The sequence below is a fragment of the Mus musculus genome, chromosome 7 (assembly GCF_000001635.26).
Source record: "Mus musculus strain C57BL/6J chromosome 7, GRCm38.p6 C57BL/6J".
NCBI classification, from domain to species: Eukaryota; Metazoa; Chordata; class Mammalia; order Rodentia; family Muridae; genus Mus; species Mus musculus.
The window spans coordinates 11,267,051-11,287,390 of NC_000073.6; the positions used below are offsets into that span (position 1 = coordinate 11,267,051).

General features: G+C 38.6%; 1 pseudogene; it reads right to left on the reverse strand.

Moving 5' to 3' along the window:
- On the reverse strand, window positions 17,246–18,376 carry Gm19683 (predicted gene, 19683; annotated as a pseudogene).

Here is a 20,340-nt window from a genome sequence, read left to right on the forward strand (position 1 = left end):
GAATCTAGAGAGAGCATACACAAGCAGCTTGACAACACACCTAAAAGCTCTAGAACAAAAGGAAGAAAATTCACAAAAAAAGAGTAGATGGCATGAAATAATCAAACTCAGGGTTGAAATCAACCAAGTGGAAACAAGAAGAACTATTCAAAGAATCAAACAAACCAGTAGCTGCTTCTTTGAAAAAATCAACAAGATAGATAAACCCTTATCCAGGCCCACTAGAGGGCAAGGGACAGCATCCTAATTAACAAAATCAGAAATGAAAAGGGAGACATAACAACAGATCCTGAAGAAATACAAAACACCATCAAATACTTCTACAAAAGGCTATAATCAACAAAACGGGAATACCTGGATGAAATGGACAAGTTTCTAGACAGATACCAGGTAGCAAAGTTAAACCAGGATCATGTTAATGATCTAAACAGTTCGATTTCCCCTAAAGAAATAGAAGCAGTCATTAATAGTCTCCCAACCAAAAAAAAGCCCAGGACCAGATTGGTTTAGTGCTTTAATCTCTATTGTTAAAAATATGTTCAAAGAAATTGATAAGTAAGTCAAAAATGTTAAATCAAAAAAGTACTTAATGCAAAACAACAGGGGCATCTGATACACCATGTAAAGCCCAGCCTAATAACCATAGGGAAAGAAGAAGGGGAAATTTTTTGGATCAAATACCCAATAAATATTTGTTACAAAAATGATAGAAGATAGTTTCCCTAAGTAATAGATGCCTAGGAATATACACATGAATCTTCCAGAAAAGCAAATATATTGGTCAAAAAAAGCATTCTTCCCTTACTGAATAATAATAATCAAATCAATAAATTCACACAATGAAGAAAGAAAATTAATAGCTGCAAGGGGAAATGTGTAAGTAACATATACATTTATACTGCTTAGAATTATTCCCAATTTATCAACAAAGTCTCTAAATGAAAGAAAGGCCTTGACAGATGTCATGAAGAGTCTAAGAGAATCCAGTGGCCAGCCAAGAATAGTATAGGCCATAAGACTTTGATCTATCATAGATAAAATAAGATTTTACATGATAAACCAAACTTAAGCAGTATCTTGACCCAAATTCAACCCTAGAGAAGATAGATGGATTAAAAATTGAACCCAAGGAGGATAACTGCATCTGAGAAAACATAGAAAATTAATAATTCTTCACTACAAAACACAAAACAAGAGAATTGCAAGCAGGTAGACACACACACACGCACACAAAACCAGACATACACATTACTACCACCACTACCACAAACATCAAAATAATAGGAATTAACAATCATTGAGCATTAAAAATGTCTTAAAATCAATATATTTTATTCCCTTTTAAGAGGGACAGGCTAAAAGAATTGATGAAAAACAGAGTCCATCCTTCTGCAGTATACAAGAAACACACTTCAACATCAAAAAGAGACGTTACTTCAGAGTAAAGGATTGGCAGAAGATATTCCAAGCAAACGGAGAGGAGTGCAAGGTTTGAAGCAAGTCTATGATCTAACAAAAATGGCACAATTCATAAAAAAAAAAAAAAGACAGGGAAGATATTTGATTCACATCAAAGGAAAACTCCACCAACATAACCTCTCAATTCTGAACATGTATGACCCAAATGCCAGAGCTCTCACACTTGTAAAAGAATCATTAGTCAATCTTAATTTGCACATTCATCTCCACACTTTGTCAGTGGGCGACAACAATGCCTCACTGTTACCAATGGACAAGTCATCCAGACAGAAACTAAACTGAGAAATAATGGTCCTGAGATGTGCTATCACTCAAATCGACATAACAGATATCTACAGCAATATATTCATCCATTTGCCCAAGAATTTCACAAATTCATTGTTTTTAATAGTTGAGTAGTACTCCATTGTGTAAATGTACCACATTTTCTGTACCCATGATATCATCCTGAGTGAGGAAACCCAATCACAAAAGAAGTCACTAGATATGCACTCACTGATAAGTGGATATTAGCCCAGAAACTTAGAATACCCAAGAAACAATTTGTAAAACTCAAGAAAATCAAGAAGAAGGAAGACCAATGTATGGATACTTCATTCCTCCTTAGAATAGGGAACAAAATACCCATGAAAGGAGTTACAGAGACAAAGTTTGAAGCTAAGATGAAAGGATGGACCATCCAGAGACTGCCCGACCCGGGGGTCCATCCCATAATCAGCCACCAAACACAAACACTATTGCATATGCCACCAAAATTTTGCTGAAAAGACCCTGATAACTGTCTCCTGTGAGGCTATGCCAGTGCCTGACAAATATAGAAGTGGAGAGTCACAGTCATCTATTGGATTGAACACAGGGCCCCCAATGGTGGAGCTAGAGAAAGTAACTAAGGAGCTGAAGGGGTCTCCAACTCTATAGGTGGAACAACAATATGAACTATCCAGTACCCTCAGAGTTCGTGTCTCTAGCTGTATATGTAGCAGAAGATGGCCTAGTCGGCCATCTTTGGGAAGAGAGGCCCCTTGGTCTTGCAAACTTTATATGCCCCAGTAGAGGGGAATGCCAGGGCCAAGAAGTGGGAGTGGGTAAATAAGGGAGCAGGGCATGGGTAGGCTATAGGGAACTTTCAGGATAGCATTTGAAATGTAAATAAAGAAATGTCTAATAAAATAAAAGAAAAAAGGAAAAAAACAATATATTCAAAGGTACAGAAATATACCTTCTTTGTAGTACCTCACAGTTCCGTTTCTAACACTGACCATTTACTCTGTCACAAAGCAGATATCAAGAGATAAAAGAAAATGGACTAACCTCTTGTTTGATATTAGACCAGAAAAACAGAAAGCCTAAAAATGCATAGAAACTGAAGAACTCTCTGCTAAAGGAACAATGGATCAAGGAAGTGATAAAGAAAGAAATTTAAAAACTTTATATAATTCAACAATAATAACTGCAAAGCAACCCCAAACTTAAGGGACACAAAGGAAGTGATATAAGGAGGAAGGATCATAGCCACTAAGAGCTTTTGTAAGGAAATTAGAAGGATCTCATACCATGGATTTAACAACACACATAAAGCTTGATAACAAAAAGAATCAAACATACCCTAGAGTAGTAGAAGGCAAGAAATAATAAGTTCTGATGAAACTAATAAAAATGGAAAGAGAACAATATAAAGAATCAAGGAAACAAATAGTTGGTCCTTTTAGAAAACAAAAAGGTAGACAAAACTTTATCCAAACTATGTAAATGACAAAGAGAATATTAAAATAACAAAAACAGAATAGAAAGACAGCCATAATAAGAGACACAGAGGAAAAGAAAAGAATCATTAAGTCTTACATCAAAAACATGTACTTCAGAAAATTGGACATTCTAAAGAAAATGGACAATTTTCTTGTAAGAGACCACTTAGCAAAATTAAATGAAGATAGGATAAATAATTTAAATATACCTATCATCCTTTTAGAAATACAATTATCACTAAAATCTCCCAACCACAAAAAGGCCAGAGTCAAGAGTTTTAGCTGAGAATTCTAAAGTCTTTCAAAGAAGAACTAATACCAATTCTCCTCAAAGTATTCCAAGCTGAGAAACATAAGGAACATTGCCCAATTTATTTTATTACTCACATTTACCCTGATATCCAAACAACACAATGTTTCAACAAGGAAAGGTAATTACTGACAACTTTCCCTCATGAACATTGATGCAAAAATACTTAAAGAAATCCAAGAACAGATAAAATGTCCCAAACACCATTATTAAGTAGGGTTCATCTCAGACATGCAGGAATGGATCAATGAAGAAAAATCTGTGCATTCATTTCAGCATACAAACTGAAAAATACAAACAAACGAACAAACAAACACAGGATCATCTAAAAAAGCCTTTGACAAAACCCAACACCCCTCTATGATAAACCTCTTGGAGAGATCAGGGATATAACAGACAAATCTAAATATAATTAAGGTAGTATAAAGCGAGGAAATAGCCAACATCCAAATAAATGGTGAGACATATATAAGAGATACCATTAAAATACTCACTGATAAGTGGATATTAGAAAAAAGCTTCTGTAGCAGAGGATGGCCTTGTCATGCATCAAAGGAAAAAAAAGGTCCTTGGTCCTATAAAGGATCAATAAATGCCCAGTGTAGGGAAGTTGAAAGCTCCCTGGATATTTCTCTGGCTCCTCCATAGGGGATCTTGTGATCTGTCCAATGGATACTCAGAGCATCCAGTTCTGTATTTGCCAGTCACTGGCAGAGCCTTGCAGGAGACAGCCATATCAGGTTTTTGTCAGCAGTTTCTTCTTGGCATCTGCCTAGTGTCCAGGTTTGGTGGTTGTTTAAGAGGTGGATCCCCAGTGGGGCAGTCTCTGGATAGTCTTTCCTTCAGGCTCTGTTCCAACCTTGAATCTATAACTCCTTCCATGGGTATTTTGTTCCCATTCTAAGAAGGAACAAAGTATCCACACTTTAGTCTCCCTTCTTCTTGAGTTTCATGTGTTTTGCAAATTATATCTTTGGTATTCTAAGTTTCTGGGCTAATATCAACTTATCAGTGAGTGCATATCATGTGAGTTCTTTTGTGATTGGGTTTCCTCTCTCAAGATGATATCTGCCAGATCTATCCATTTGCCTAAGAATTTCATAAATTATTTGTTTTTAATGCTGAGTAGTACTCAAATGTATAAATGTACCACATTTTCCATATCCATTCTTCTGTTGAGGGACATCTGGGTTCTTGCCAGCTTCTGGCTGTTGTAAATAAAGCTGCTATGAACATAGTGGAAAATGTGTCTGTATTACAAGTTCAACATCTTCTGGGGATATGCCCAGGAGTGGTATTGCTGGATCTTCCGGTAGTACTATGTCCAATTTTCTGAGGAACCGCCAGTTTGATTTCCATAGTGGTTGTACCAGCTTGCAATCCCACCAGCAATGGAGGAGTGTTACTCTTTCTCCACATCCTCACTAGCATCTGCTGTCACCTGAAGTTTTGATTTTAGCCATTCTGACTGGTGTGAGGTGGATTCTCAGGGTTGTTTTGATTTGCATTTCCCTGATGATTAAGGATGTTGAACATTTTTTCAGGTGCTTCTCAGCCATTCGGTATTCCTTAGTTGAGAATTTTTTGTTTAGCTCTGTAGGCAATATTTTAAAAGTTTTATTTAATTTTCGGCAGTTCACCTTTTTGTGTTCTTTGTATATATTGGATATTAGTTTCATATCTGATTTAAGATTTATATAGAGTCTTTCCAAATCTGTTGGTGGCCTTTTTGTCTTATTGACATTGTCTTTTGCCTTACAGAAGCTTTGCAATTTTACGAAGTCCCATTTGTTGATTCTCAATTTACAGCACAAGCCCTTGCTGTTCTGATCAGGAATTTTTCCCCTGTGCCCTTATCTCCGAGGATTTCCCCACTTTCTCTTCAATAAGTTTCAGTGTCTCTGGTTTTATATGGAGTTCCTTGATCCACTTAGTCTTGAGCTTTTTATAAGGAGATAAGAATGGATCAATTCACATTCTTCTACATGATAACCACCCATTCGGCCAGCACCATTTGTTGAAATCTGTATTATTTTCCACTGGATGGAATTAGCTCCCTTGTCAAAGATCAAGAGACCATAGGTGTGTGGGTTCATTTCTGAGTCTTCAAATCTATTCCATTGATCTACCTGTCTGTCACTGTACCAGTACCATGCAGTTTTTATCACCATTGCTCTGTAGTACAGCTTGAGATCAGGAATGGTGATTCCACCAGAGGTTCGTTTATTGTTGAGAATAGTTTTTGCTATTCTAGGTTTTTTGTTATTCCAGATATATTTGCAAATTTCCCTTTCTAACTCATTGAAGAGTGGAATTGAAATTTTGATGGGGATTGCATTGATTCTGTAGATTGCTTTTGGCAAGATAGCCATTTTGAGTATATTGATCGTGCCAATCCATGAACATGGGAGATCTTTCCATCTTCTGAGATATTCTTCTATTTCTTTCTTCAGAGGTTTGATGTTCTTTCATACAGATCTTTCACTTCCTTAGTTAGAGTCACACCAAGGTATTTTATATTATTTGTGACTATTGTGAAGGGTGTTTTCTCCCTAATTTCTTTCTCATCCTGTTTATCCTTTGTGTAGACAAAGGCCACTGATTTGTTTGAGTGAATTTTATATACAGCTAGTGCACTGAAGCTGTTTAACAGGTTTATGAGTTCTCTGGTGGAATTTTTAGGGTCATTTATATATACTATCATATCATCTGCAAATAGTGATATTTTGACTTCTTCCTTTCCAATTTGTGTACCTCTGATCTCCTTTTGTTGTCTAAATTCTCTGTCTATGACTTCAAGTACTATTTTGAATAGGTAGGGAGAACGTGTGTCCTCATTTTAGTGGGATTGCTTCAAGTTTCTCTCCATTTACTTTGATGTTCGCTGCTGGTTTCCTGTATATTGCTTTTGTTATGTTTAGGTATGGACCTTGAATTCTTGATCTTTCCAAGACTTTTATCATGAATGGGTGTTGGATTTTATCAAATGCTTTCTCAGCATCTAATTAGATGATCATATGGTTTTTGTCTTTGAGTTTGTTTATATAGTGGATTATGTTGATGGATTTCCATTATTAAACCATCTGTGCATCACTGGAATGATCATGATGGATGATTGTTTTGATGTGTTCTTGGATTCAGTTTGCAAGGATTTTATTGAGTATTTTTGCATTGATATTCATAAGGGGAATTGGTCTTAAGTTCTTTTATTTTTTTTTTGAGTTTTTATGTGGTTTAAGTATCAGAGTAATTGTGCTTCATAGAATGAACTGGGTAGAGTAATTTCTGTTTCTATTCTGTGGAATTTTTGAGGAGAATTGGAATTAGGTCTTCTTGGAAGGTCTGATAGAACTCTGCAGATAGAGAAATAACCCATGAGCTAAAGAGTTCTGGAACCCTATAGGAGGAACAACAATGTGAACTAACCAGTATCCCCCAGAGCTTGTGTTTCTAGTTGTATATGTAACAGAGGATGACCTAGTAGGCCATCAGTGGGAGGAGAGACACACGGTCTTGTGAATATTATATGCCCCAGTACAGGGGAATGCCAGAGCCAAGAAGCAGGAGTGGGTGGGTTTGGGAGCAAGGCAGAGGGCGGGTATAGGGAACTTTCAGAGAGAAAACTAGGAAAGAAGATAGCATTTGAAGTGTAAATGAAAAAAATATCTAATAAAAAAAAGAATTCATACTCCTATTACTTTATATCTGTGTTAGTTCCTAGCTCCCACTAGTTGTTCAAAAGCTGTCTACAAATCTAGCTGTAGAAGACAAGACTCTGGCCTGTGGCAGTAATGCTCATATGTAACCTCTAAAACATATGCTTAATTAAAAGTAGGATAAATCTTAAAATAAATTAGTTATTCTTTACTCTTGGAACTATGACTTTCAAATATTTCTATCATTTCTCTTGATTTAGATTGAAAAGTTTTATGGTATTTTACAGATAATGATACCTTTTAATCATTCTGTATTTGAAAATTGAATGCAATTCATTACATTTATTCAAAAGAAAAAATATTAATCTAATTTTTTTTTGGAGTTTTTGTTTGCTTGGTTGGTTGGCTGATTTTTCGAGACAGGGATTTTCTGTGTAGTCTTGGCTTTCCTGGAACTCACTTTGTAGACCAGCCTGGCCTTGAACTCAGAAATTTGTCTGCATCTGCCTCCCAAGTGTTGGGATTAAAGGCATGTTCCACCACATCCAGCTTAATTTTGGATTTTTATAGTGGCTTGTCTGTGTATAGGCTGAAATTCATGAAACTTCCTCCATACACCAGAGTAAAAGTAAATGCATAGATATATGAGTCTCTGTCTTTTAAGTCGTAAAATTAAAAATGCCTACTACCACATCTAAAGAAAGTACTAAACTTCAGTAAACATATCTATTTCCCCCATTCCATTGAAATGATAGATGACAATTTATTTATAGGGAAAACACATTTAAACAATTTTCTTTCAGTAAGAGAGCTACATAATTACAAATGTTGTGATGAAAGCATTATTTAAGCTAAATTCATGAAATAATGCAGAAAATTGGAAAGAGCTGTACTTCAAGACTCATTTATACCACCCATGGGCATATACTTAAAAATATTCCATCTTACCACAAGGATACTTGCTCAACTATATTCATAAAGGCTGTATTTATAATAGCAAGAAGATGGAAATAACCCATATGTCGCTAAACCAATAGATACTGAAAATGTGTTTCATTTACAGAGTGGAATACTACTCTGATATTAAGAATAAGGACATCATGAGTTTTTCAGGCAAAAGGATGGTACTAGAAAATATCCTCCTGAGTGATCTAACTCAAATCCAAAAGGAAATGCATGGTATGACCTTCCTAAGAATTGGATATCAGCCAAAGAATTACAGAATACATAGGATATAATCCACAGAACTCATGGAGGTTAACAAGCAGAAGGGTGCAAGGGAGGATGTTTTAGTTGGACTTGGGAGAGAGAAGAATGAAATCACTGGAGACAGAGGAAGGGAGGGACCTTGTGGGAGAGAGAAGAGAGGGGGAAAGGGGCAGATGATCAGGTATGGGACAGGGGGATACAGGACAGAAGCCCTGAAAAAAACGAATAGAACTATTCAAACTTAGGGGTGATAAATGTGGGTGGATCCTCTAGAATGTACTAGATAGCTGGGAAGTGAGATACTCTCAGGACTCAAAGGGAGGGACTTTAGATCAAATGCCCAACAGTGGGGAGAGGGAACTTGTAGAGTCTACCTCCATTAGAAAGACAGGGCATTGAGTGGAGGGATGAGGTTGCCATCCACAGTCAAAAACTCTGACCTAGGATTGTTCCAGTCTAATAGTGCCACATGAACAAAAATGGAGAAAAGCCTGAGGGAAGATGGTCCAGTGAGCTGCTCAATCTGGGATATATCTCAAGGGGCGGCTCCACAGCCTGATAATATTACTGATGTTATGATGTGCTTACAGAAAGGAGCCTAGCATTGTTGTCCTCTGAGGGGCCCAACAAGCAGCTAACTGAGACAGATGCAGGTACTTACATTTAATCACTGGGCTTAAGTCAGGGATTCTTGTTGAATTAGGGAAAGATTGGAAGATGCTGAGTGTAGTCTCCCCTCCCCCAGCCAGAAACCTGCTTGCTCAGAGGTGGAGCTTCCTGCTCAATCATTCTGCCACACCCACTGCTGGAACCTGCAGCTTTGCTGTTTGGAGCCAAACATGTGGTCGCCCTACTACTGGACCCCCGAGATTATTTGGCGGGAATCGGGCCCCCTTCCCCTGCTTCATAACTGCATGCGGAACAGTAAAATTGAGCTTTGATCAGAATGCCTGTCTTAGCTGCATTTCTTTCTCTCATTGCCTAGCCCCTCTTCTCTTCCAAGTTTCCAAAATGCCCTTCCAGGCTAGAACCCAGGCTGTGATCTGCTGGCCAGACACAACATTTGGCGAACAAACCCGGGACTGAGAATCGGCAAAGGATTTTTGGAAGAGGCACTGCTGGTTTGGAGCTCCAAAGAAGAAGAAACTAATTAAAGAAAATTCATACCAGAGAAGGTTGGTTTGGGCTTAGCTGAAACAGTGATTAACCCGAGCGCTGGTTCACTTAGGTTCAGCAGTGAAGCTTAACAGGAGCTGGGAACTATAAATGGTGGTAGGCCGTGGCTCTCCAAAGCTACATTTTTAGGCATGAGAAAAGAAAGCGTTTTTAAATGGAAATTAATAATCAGGTGGATTGCATCATGAGGGAGGAAAATGTCCCAAAAAGCAGAGAGAAATTTCAGGAGTGCCATGCTTTGTTCTCTCTGGGCCTTGTTATAGCAGGAGTACTCTGTCCCCTTTTGTGTCTTGTCTAATGTCTGGTGCACCAATCTTTTCTCGTGTTCAATTCTTGTTTGTTCGTGTCCAGTCTGTATGAATGAATGTTCTATGTTTTATGTTGGATAATAAAGATGGTATAAAAAACTTTATCTGCAAAGCCGAGAGCTACCACGTGCTTCAGCCAGGAATCAGACACATGGCAGGAGGGCCCCTGCTGGAAAAACTGTTCGTTTTAGGAAAAAAGGGCAAGTGCACAGCCTCTTAGTTTCGAGGTAAAAAAGCTGAAAAATGGTTTCTGACTAATGTGTTTGACAAATGATAAAGTGCCTTTTATTCTATAATTGGAGCTACAAAAATTAATATTCTCTGATTGGTCTAAATGTAACTGCTTCATTTGGTTCCCTTTTATTGGTAATGTGCTCTGCATGTTTTGACATTCAGCCCATAAGTTGTTGGTTGAGAATATTAATTGTTACATTGCTACAGATGGTAAGTGTTAAATTTGATAACTCAAGTTTAGAGTCCTTCCGACATGTGGCATAAGGCAGGCCAAGAGGCTGGGTCTCTAAAGATATTTCAAGATTAGATAATAATTAATGTGGTTCCTATCCTAAAGAGTAAAATTTAAGATAAGATTTAAAGCAATGCCTCTTTATTAAAGCATTAAAGCTTGCTTTAATAGGTATTCATAGGTATTAATTGGCAGCCAAACTTCGTAATATGATAGTGATGCTTCTAATATTGATTTTAAAGATGATAAATTGTTTTAAACTTGGGTTTTGCTTTCCAAAAGTTATATATATATTCTAATATTGCAATGAAAACTTAAAAATTATGGTTAAAACTGCCAGTGTTCCATTGACTGCAGCCTGCAGTTTGATTTCAAATTTAAGATCTTTAATTCACCTGTATATTGTAATTAAGATAATTATAAGTGTAATCATCTTTTGAAAGCGCTAATATAGCTCACTTCATATAAAACTGTAACAGAGTTATCTAGTTATGTTTGTCTTTGTGAATAGATTAGACCCTCAAACAATCAGTTTGGCTATAGTCACTGCCTGGCAGGAAACTGCAGTATGGGCAATTTTTTTTCACAACACTAAAGTTGTGAAGAACGTTTTAACTGTAAGTCATCTTTAAAAAGAGTATCAAAAATTAGAGGCGTAGACAGTTAAATTGTTCCTCTAGAATAGGTCCTTATTACAGAAGGGCCAAGATGCTCAGATTAAAAAGTATTTTACGTTTGTGTCAATGCAGGGCTCTGGGCAGCCCCAGAGCAGCTTGTGGCCTTCTTGTGTTTTGCAAACAATGCCTGAGAAAGTTTTTTCCTGTGTTCAAGAGAATTTCTTTTTAACAGTGTTGCAGATCTATTCAGATGTTTAGAATAATGCTTAAATTCAAAGAGTTTTGCTTCTAGTGAACTGTAATCACTAGAAAATTCTGCCTCTAGGTATGGCTAATGTAACTTTACATTATGTAAGAAAAAGTTTTATTGTTTCTGCTTCTATACAAGAAGCCAAGAGTTTTAATCTTTCAGTGTGTATTGTTTCCTAAGTGGAAAGTATTTTATTAACTAATGCTTCTCAAAGGAAGTTTACCTTAAATCCTTGCTCTCACCCAAAAGATTCAGAGACAATATCCTTTTATTACTTAGGGTTTTAGTTTACCACAAAAGGTTTTACAAAAAAATAAAGAAAGCTTTTATAATCGTTATTAATTATATTCATTGGTAATTAGATATTAGTTGTGCCCAAGACAATTCTTTGGCCAGAAAAAAACATTATTGTAAAGTCATTTTTCTCATCCTCCCAGCCGATTGTTGGCCCACATAGGCCCAACTAGCTTCTGTGAGGCAGTCTTAAGACACACAGTTTCCCCTGTTTCATAACAAATAATCTAGTTGTGTGCTGTAGATGTTGTTTTAAAATGCTGAACAATCAAACATTAATTTGTATATTAATAGTCAATGCCATATCTCTGAGCTCACAATTGCTTAAAATTTTTCATCCCTCAGATACTATTAATTCTCAAATTTGCAATTGCTTATGCATATATGCACATGCAACTCTTAATAACTTTTCAAGCTTTCTAGTTACAACCACTCCTTAAGAAAAATGATTGAAAGTGCAATTAGTCACTGCCCCTTTACAGCCAAGTATTTAAAATATTTTGTCAACAAGTTATTAATTCAAAAGTTTAGATATTGTGAAATTTTAAAACTTTAACTTCTTAAAAGACAAAAAAGAGAGAAATTGTATCCCCGTACATACTATTTAGTGCATTCCCTTGCACACTATTTAAATCATACCTTTAATTTCAAATTTTGAAATTTAAATGTCAAAGAATTTAATAAATGCTTTATAGTATCTTAAAAGGATCTACTTACTGGCTTATAGATTGATCCTAAAACAGCTACCTTATTAGGAAAGGGAAAAACAGGTTCTCTCCACAGAACGCTGCAGAAGCATATTAATTCGTGTGACAAGCTGGCAGGTAAGTTGACTCAGTGCCCTGATTGAAATGACTAAAAAAAACTAAATAAAATTCATGTTTTAGATCCATCTGTGCTTGCCATTTTTCCAGTTTAGACTAGTGTCTAGTCTTTTAACTTTATGGCAATAGTACATCAGAGACTGTATATTCTGACTTGGTAAAATTAGTCATTTAATAGAGTCATAATGATTTTTCTCTTTTCTTCAGTGTGACCAGTCATTCTAACTCAATCTTAGTCTGGTCTAATATTCAGTCCAATGTTAGAGATTCCTATATTCTAAATTACCTAGCAGAGTTAATTCAGAGCACATCCCCCACTTCCCCTAGATCCCTAACCTCAGAAAAATTGCTGGCCTTACAGCTAGTGGAAAAAGCTATTGAAGAGCAATTTGTCACTTATATAGATTACTCCTTGCCCCTGCATCTGTTAATTTTTAATATGACTCATGTGCCTATGGAACCGCTATAGCAAAATTTTCCTATAATGTGGATACACTCAAGGATTTCTCCTAAATGTAATATCTTGCCATATCACAAAGCAGTGGCACAAATGATTATCACTGGAAGAAGACAGACATTAACTTATTTCGGCAAAGAGCCAGATATCATTGTTCACCCTTTTAAGGGAACTATAGACATCCACTACCCCCAAATAGGTTGATAAAATTTTTAAATGTACGTGATGTGATATTTCCTAAAATGACTTCCTTACAGCCATTATATAATGCTCTATTGATTTTTACTGATGGCTCCTCTAAAGGGTGAGCTGGATATCTTACTAGTAATCAACAGGTTATCATAGAGACTCCTGGCCTTTCAGCTCAGTTAGCCAAATTAACAACAGTACTACAGGTCTTTCAGTCTGTACATGGGGCTTTTAATATCTTTACTGACAATTTATATGTTGTACATTCAGTACCCTTATTTGAGACCTGTGGTACATTTAACTTCAATATGCCATCAAGATCTCTTCTTTGCATACAGGAGAGGCTTCTAAAAACGTAATTGATCATTGCCTGCAAGCCTTTAATGCCATGGGATTGCCTAAACTTATTAAGACAGATAATGGGCCATACTAATGTAGTAAAAATTTTATTTGATTCTGTAAGGAATTCTGTATCAAACATAAAACTGGAATTCCTTATAACCCCATGAGACAAGGAATAGTTAAACGTGCTCATCACACCTTAAAGAATTGGCTTTTTAAGACAAAATAGGGGCAGTTGTATCCCCCAAGGTCACCAAAGGCTCATCTTCCCTTTATTTTATTTGTTCTAAATTTTTTTGCAAACTGATATTAAGGGTCAGTCTGCAGTGGATCGCCACTGGCATCCAGTTACTTCTAGTTCTTATGCATTGATAAAATGGAAGGACCCACTGACTGACGAATGGAAGGGTCCAGATCCGGATCTAATCTGGGGAAGGGGCTCGGTTTGTTTTTTTTCACAAGATGAAGATAGAGTGCCGTGGCTGCCAGAGAGATTAATTAGATAAATACAGATTCTGAATCTTCTTATAAGTATCACCTTGAGGACTAAAATTCCTCTTTTGCTTAAAATTCAGCTTGGGGACTCAGGCTCCCAGGAAGCTGTTTTCCTGCTACTCTCTGAGCCAACTCCCCGACAGGAGGCTGCAGACTACCCTTAGCTTTACAATTTGCAACTGAATATAATACCTGAACTTCCCCAAAAGTAGCTTTGTAATGTTACTCTTTACTGTCTAAGATTTTTTGTCTTTCAAGCAGGTCAATCTACACCTTCAGGCGAACTGCAGTGGGCATGCATCCCCCACCCCCAAGAGCACACAGGTGGCAAATGCTATCTTCATTCCAAGGACATTCCAGCATGTGGCCTTCAGTCTAAATTGAAATTTAGGTTTTCCAACAGGGCTAGAAAATATTTCTAATATTAAAAGAGATTGGTTTTTGTTTTGATAGACGGGCTTAGTCCCTTAGCTGCCCTCTGGCTTTTCACCCTTGCTGTTACTGCAAGGTCCCCTTAGTTCCTCAGGCTGTGGGAATAAAAGAGATGAGGAGGATGACTTCCAGCTCCTACTTTAGCCACAAATTGTGGTGTTACTGATGACATAATTCTTGTCTAGGCCTTGCTAAATCTGAGGTTGGCAATTCTCATTTAGGAGCTGCACAGTACTCAGAACTGTGCATACTGGTTCATGATCATACGAATACAGTATGGGTATTGCTTGGTGCAGAGAATACTGCAAGGGGAGGTCCAGCCTGACCATTTCTGAGTTCCCTGTTCGATATACCTGGTTTGGAAAGAGGTTGGTATCTAATTCCAGCTAAAAACCAAAAATATCTAAGGCTCTGCCTCCCCTCCCCAAAAGATACCAAGAGCCACAGGTGTGGGTCTTGACAGCACCCACAGGAGGAATCGGGTCAATGTCCACCCAAGCCAAGCTTAAAAGCCCAATCATCTATGGATGAGAAAATCATTTGATCACCTCAGTTAAGCGTGGCCTTATGAAACTTAATTAATAGGGGGAAGAAAGGTTGGAGACCATACTGTTAGAAGAACAGGTCCGTCACAGCCTCCCACCCTAAAAAAGCCAATTGGCCTTGGACTACGGAGCTGGTCATACCCTTCCTCCCTGTTTCCCGCCTGTCATCCAAAAATGCGGAGGAATATCAACTCAGTGTTACTCTTAATAAAGTGCATGTCAAATTTGTTCAGTTTAACTTCACCAGGGTTCCAATGCCCTACTTAAAATTCAACTAGGAAGTTACCTATTCAGCAATAATTAGCATTATAAAGTCAGAACGTACTGCTTAAGGCTTTTCTGTTAGTTGTTTACTAGGATAGAAAGGACAGTCTTATCCAGATACAGTTTACCATAAGAAAATTTAGGGAATCCCACGGAGACAGGTTTTTTCTTTAGCCCTAAGAATTCAGGCAGAACTATTGAGCATAGATAAATTTTTTGCCTCAGGCCAGCCTTTTCTTTTTTTTTTTTCCTTATTATTTTCATTTTTATTAACAACAGGGCAGAGATGTAGTCTCCCCTCTCCCAGCCTGATACCAGCTTGCTCAGGGGTGGAGCTTCCCGCTCAATCGTTCTGCCATGCCCACTGCTGGAACCTGCCCCTTTGCTGTTTGGAGCCATACACGTGGTCACCCTGCTACTGGATCCCGAGATTATTTGGTGGGAATTGGGCCCCCTTCCCCTGCTTCATAACTGTGAGCAGAACTGTAAAATTGAGCTTTGATCAGAATGCCTGTCTTAACTGCATTCCTTTCTCTCATTGCCTAGCCCCTCTTCTCTTCCAGGTTTCCAAAATGCCTTTCCAGGCTAGAACCCAGGCTGTGATCTGCTGGCCAGACACAACAGCTGAGGACAAGGACAACCCCATAGAAAGACCAGCAGTCTCAACTAACCCCTGTAAACTCTCAGACACTGAGCCACCAAACAGGCAGTTTATACCTGAGCTGTTCTGAGGTTCTGGACACATATACATCAGAGGACTGACTGGTCTGGTCTCCGTGAGAGAAGAGGAGCCTACCCGTTGAGAGATTTGAGGCCCCAGGGAGTTAGAAGGCATTGCAGGAGGTGATGGAGATATCCTCTTGTAGACAATGGAGGAGTAATGGGGTAAGGGAATGAGAGGGCACTAACTGGACTGTAAAAATATAAAAGTAGTAAAAAAATTTAAGAATAAAATTTTAAATGAAATATATATTTTAAGTTCAAAATGGCTCAGGTTTCTAATGCAAAATGAATAAGTTATTATGAGGAGATAAATTCATATATACCAATATTAATGTAAAATTCCCAACACATAATATTATATATATATGTATATGTATATATATAATACTCATAAGTACATTCAGTCACACACCAATGCTTACCTACATATATGGATATGTACATATATGTATATGCAATCTCTCAAATATTTATGCATATGGTATATTTTAATCATTTCAGAAAACTACTTCCCATTATACAAACTGGGAAAATAGATGAGGGTGGAAAGAAGGGAACAACACTTAGGATGATCAAAAGTGAAAATGGACAATACTTTATACTTGTCTGTGTCTTGTATAGCTTGTCTGTGTGAGTCTTTCTTTGGCCTTATCCTTAACAGTATTATATTCATCTCAGAAGCCATAAGTCACTGACAAAGAAGTTGTAGGTGGAATACCTTTTCTTATGTATTTGTTCTGAGTATGTGGGGACACCCAAAATAATTCACACAATTTTCATTGAACCTGACTACCAACCAGAATGTCATAGCAAGTCCTTCTTACTGAATGTATCACAAACTTTGGAGATGGGACATGAGAAATCAAGTTCATATTGACCCAGACAATTCAGAACTGTTGGGTTACTTTTTATAGCTCCTGAGTGCATTCAAGATGTTGGAGGAATAAAGTTATTGAGCTTTTTACACTGTGAACTTCACCAATGTCCATTTTAGTAACACTACCATTGCCACACTGTTAGCACAACTCTTACTGGGGTACACAGTATTTTCCTGGTTGGATTTGTGACTTTCTCTATAGTGATGATTCTTAATCCATGGTTTATGAGTAATGGAATGCATAGATTTCTGCTGGGATCAAAGACTTAGACTCTACTCAGTAGCAAAACTACCACTGTAACAATTAAGAATACATATGGATGTGGATTTTTTCTCACTATTTAGCTTGTTTTAATGTTTCTTCACAAATGATAAAAATAAAAAGTACAGGCAAAGAATAAACATAATATTCTCACCAACATTATAAACACGGAATTATACATTTAAAACATTTTCTGTTTTAAAACATATATCTGGTCATCAATGCAGCTCTGCATGTCTCTAGTAGGGCCAGTCTCTGTGTTCCTGATGGTGCTCACCTTTATCCAATTTCCCAGGACCTCCAAGTCTGCCTGTTCCTTCAGTCTGACTACCTTGTCTTCCTGTACCAAAGCCAACCTGGTCCATGCTGAGGCCTCCTCAGAAGTCTTATCTGTCTCCACCTCTACCGCCTCTGAACATTCAGCTACGATAATCGCAGTCAGCCCATCAGTCCAACTATTTCTCCTCACATGCCACCAGGGCTGCCTCAGCTATGATTACCACCCTGAGGTAGAAAGAGTAGAGGGAGGAACCCTCAGCATTAGGGGCCTTACACTGGTTGCATTCTGTTCTCCAGGTGACATTTGGTTTCCACAGCCCAGATTGAGACACTGCCAGACACTGCTTGCTGCTGGACATTTCGCCTTCCACAGGGATTCCCTCTTGAGCCTCAGAGGCCCTCTTATGGAGAAGCTTCTGCTACCTCCTCCATGGCCTGGCATATAAACCAAGGTTCCTCCAGGACATCCTGGGCAACCAGAACTTCCAGGAATTGATGATGGTATCCCTCTTCCCTCTCGTGATTGCATGCCACCCTGCACCCTGTTCATTAGAGGCTTCTTTCAGGCTAGAGAATCTTTATGTTTGCTTCATTGAAAATCTTTTCCATCTCCATTCCATGGCACTGTTGGTGGACGGTGGAGTTTTGTAGGACACTGTGGCATCACATTTAGGCTTTCCTGTTTCCTTATCCATGCAGATATTGATCATGGCTTGTCCAGGTCTTTTGTTCATCCTGACAGTCCCACAAAGCTTAAAGAAGCCTTTCAGATCATCCAAAGTCACATTGTCACTTAATCCTTGCACATAAATTTCACTGTTGTCAGAGTCTTCATCGGGGTCTATAGGAAAGGCTTGATTAAGATCTGGTCCGTTATCCATAGTTCCAGCAGGCTTATTGAAGACCCCTTGATTTCCAGCACTACCCATTCCACTCCTCCCTGCCCACCTTTGCTAATGCTTCTAGAATCAAATCTCCCTCTTCTCCTGGCACAATTATCAGGGTCACTTAAGCTCTGGTTATTCCCTTGTCAGGAAAATTCTCCATATTTCTGCCCATAAATACCCATGCCACTGGAGTGGTTGTTTTGAAATGAACTCTGCTGCCCATAGCTGCTACTCTATTGGCTATATTGATTTTTAGCGTGGCTATTGGATCCAGTCTGAGGGGATTAACTGTCTTATTTTGTGTTTTACTGCTGTGAACCAACACCCTGACAATGGCATGTCTTATAAAAAACAACATTTAATTGGGGTTGGCTTACAGGTTTAGAGGGCGAGTCCATTATCATCAAGGTAGCAGCATGATAGCTTCTAGGCAGGCATGGTGCAGGCAGAACAGAGAGTTCTTCATCTTCATCTGAAGGCTGCTAGTGAAAGACTGACTTCCAGGCAGTTAGAATGAGGTTCTTAAAGCCCATGGTAAGAGTGACACTCCTATTCCAACATGGATACGCCTCCAAATAGTGCTATTCCATGGACTAAGCATACTCAAACCATGACATTCCACTACATGACTCCAATAGGCTTATTCAACTACAAGTCTATGGAGGCCATAGCTAGTCATATAAAACAAAAAAGTACATTTAGTCCAACTTTTAAAGTCCACATAGTGTACAGCAGTATCAATTTAAAAATTCCAAGGTTCAAGGTCTCTACTGATATCCAGCCAATCACTTATCTTTAGTCTCCAAATCAAGACAGGAACCAGCTGTGCAAACTCTAAACTTTGTATCTCCATGTCTGATGTCAAAGCAGTTGTCAGTTCTGCAACACCTTTTGCATCTTTGTTGATGGCAACAAACGTCTTTTCCTGAGCTGGTTCCATTCTGTGTTACCAGCATTGCTGAGGAGATATCCATTGGCTCTGGCACCTTGAAAATCTTGGGTCTCTGAGGCAACTTGGATGTTACAGCCTCTTTGAAACCAGGATCCATACATGATCTTCTGGGCTCCTCCTAAGGGCAGGTGTCAGGTCTCCAGCTCTGTCCTCTGTATCACTCCAAGCTCAGGTTCATCCACTCCACTGCTGCTTTTGTTCTTGGTGAGCATCCCATAGGACTGGATTCTCCAGTATGCTGGGGTATTTAGCTGCAACTAGGCTTCACCAATACTTCTTATAGGCTCTCTTCATGATGCCAAGCTTCAAATCCTTTGCATGACCTCATCAGTCCCGGGATATCAGCTGCAACTGCAGCTAAAACTTCACCGGTGACCTTCCATGGCTTCTCACAGTGCTAAGCCTCAGCTGATATTCATGACCCCTTCATGAATTCAAAACCAGCACAACCTGGGTGACTCTTACACACCATGTATAGCTGCAGCATGACGAACAACTCGGCTATCTCTGAACCCTGATTTTGTGATCTCCGTAAACACGTCCCAGAAGATTTCACCTCAATTATGCTGGTCACCACTAGTTCCTTAGCTTCAGCTAACCAGCAGTAGTCTCCTCTCCTCTTGACTATAAAGTTTGAGAAACATGTCCTAAGTTGTTATGTTCTGCTGCTTACAACAGCTCGAACATGGGCCTCTTGTTTTATTACATTATCACTAGTTTCTTCTTTTCTAACTGCTTCACTGCCTAAGCTTGGCTGTCCTGTATCATGCTCTGTATATTGACCTTGAATTTAGATATCAGAATGCCTGACTCCTGGGATTAAAAGTGTGTGCCACCACACCTGGATTTAAGCTTTTATTTTTCCCCCACCAGAACATGCTCTGTCTCAGGCTGGCCTTCTTCAGGGATCTGCTCAGCTTTGTCTGCTGGGATTAAATATGTGTCCATCATGCTTGGATCTAAATTTAGTTGGGTAGGTGTTGCGCGCGCTCAACTGGCCAGGAAGAACGACGCTGCTACAGGATCCTTCTGCACACATTTATTCAGTCCTGTTTCTTCTTTCTCCATATATCTCCCTTGTTTATATCTCCCTTGTTTTTATATCTCCCCTGTTTATATATCTCCCTTGTTTTTATATCTCCCCTGTTTATATCTCCCCTGTTTATATCTCTCCCTTGTTTTTATATCTCCCCCGAACCCTGGGCCTCTCACTCTTTTATACTCTCAGTTCCCATCCATGCACAGCAGGCCACGCCGCCTCACCAGGCACGCAGCTTCAGCTAATCAGGGCAGCAGGGGCAT